The following is a 1,871-nucleotide window of genomic DNA, read 5'->3' as shown; positions in this document are numbered from 1 at the left end:
GCGGGATTACAGGCTCAGCCACCGAGCCCAGCTGGGCTGGTTTCTTGATCTCCTAAAATCGCATGTATAAACAGGTTAGTCGAGTAGCCAGAGGGGCTGTCTGCACTTCATGGGATCACACACTGAGGGAGACCCGTGAATGCTTCATAGGTTCAGCTATTTGTGCCATCTTACAGAGAGCTGTGAAATTTAGTGGCTCTAAGTCATTGTTATGAATTAAATTGTGTTCTCCAAAATCCATTTGTTGAAGTCTTAACCCCACCCCCCACACCCTATACCTCAGAATGTAACCTTTTTTTGGGATATGGAGTTATTATAGATGGAATTAGTTAGGTGATATCGTGAGGATAGGTCCTACTCGGATATGACTGATGTTCTTATAAAAAGGAGAAATTTGGACAGAGACACACACACAGGGAGAGTACTATGTGGAGATGGAGACAGCATCTGGGATGATATTTCCACAAGTTAAGAACAGGAAACCACCGAAGCTAAGGGAGAGGCCTGAAACAGATTCTTTTTCACAGCCCTTGGATGAATTCAACTCAGCCCTTGGATGAGTTCCAGCTTCCAGAACTGTGAGATAATAATGTTTAAGCCAGTAGTCCCCAACCTTTTTGGCATCAGGTACCAGTTTCATGGAAGACAATTTTTCCATGGAGTGTGTGCGGGGGGATGGTTTGGGAACGATTCAAGCACATTACATTTATTGTGCAGATCAGGGTGTGCAGATCATATGGAGCGCCCAACCTAGATTCCTCTCATGTGCAGTTCACAATAGGGTTCGCACTCCTAGGAGACTCTAATGCCTCTGTTAATCTGACAGAAGGCGGAGCTCAGGTGGTAATGCAAGTGATGGAGAGTGACTGTAAACACAGATGAAGCTTTGCTTGCTCGCTGCACTCACCTCCTGCTGTGCAAATGGGTTTCTAACAGGCTACCAGTCTGGATGTTGGGACCCCTGGTAAGCCACCCAGTGTGTGATCCATTGTTAGGCAAGCCCTGGCCATTAAAATTCTAGTTAAGATTCCAAAGGGTCAGTTCTCCCTCACCGGGTGTCTGAAGCAGAGCTGATGGGAATATAGGTCAGGGCTCAAGGTTACCCCAGGGCTGTGATCTTGAGAGAAAGCATATGGTGCTCTCTGTGTCCAAACTGAGTGAAACCTGTTTGAAAGCAATAGCTAAGGCAGTTTTAACGCATCAGAATCATACCCACAGGAATAGACTGGGGAACATTGTCAAAAGGACAGGCCTGTCTCATCCTTTGGGGTATGTCATCTGAGCGTGTCTATGTGTTTCAGCTTCAAATCTATGAAATGAGGGAAGGTAACGCAAGATGAAGTATGATCTGTTTCTACTAGTACCATTTCTTTCCTTTTGGCCTTTTTGTCTATATCTAAGTACCAGTTCCCAGAACTCAGAACCTTGATTTGCTGGCACCATCCTTGTATTTATCTAGGAGCCATGGACCCTCTTTGAACTCTTTTCTCTAACAGCAGTCTTGACAAGGTGGCAAATGTCACAGGAGAGAAACAATGTCAGAAAAGAGAATAGTGCCCCCCCCAAGATGTCCACATCCTAATCCCAGAACCTGTGACTGTGCTACCATTATCCAGGTAGGCCAGTGTAATCACAAAGGTCCTTACAGAAGGGAGGCAGGAGAGTCAGAATCAGAGAAGATGATGGGAAGATGGAAGCAGAGAAAGAGAGAGAGACAGAGGAAGAGAGAGACAGGAAGGAGAGAGGGAGGAAGAGAGAAAGAGAGGAGGAGGAAGGGAGAGGGGGAGAGAGTGAGAGAGACAGAAAGAGAGGAAAGAGAGAAAGGAGGGAGAGAGGGGGAGAGGAAGAAGGGGGAGAGAGAGAGAGAGAGA

This window comes from Carlito syrichta, unplaced genomic scaffold (genome assembly GCF_000164805.1).
Source record: "Carlito syrichta isolate Samal-C Ts95f unplaced genomic scaffold, Tarsius_syrichta-2.0.1 Scaffold301929, whole genome shotgun sequence".
NCBI lineage: Eukaryota > Metazoa > Chordata > Mammalia > Primates > Tarsiidae > Carlito > Carlito syrichta.
The sequence above is the reverse complement of the archived record's forward strand: the minus strand, read 5'-3'. Positions refer to the sequence as shown.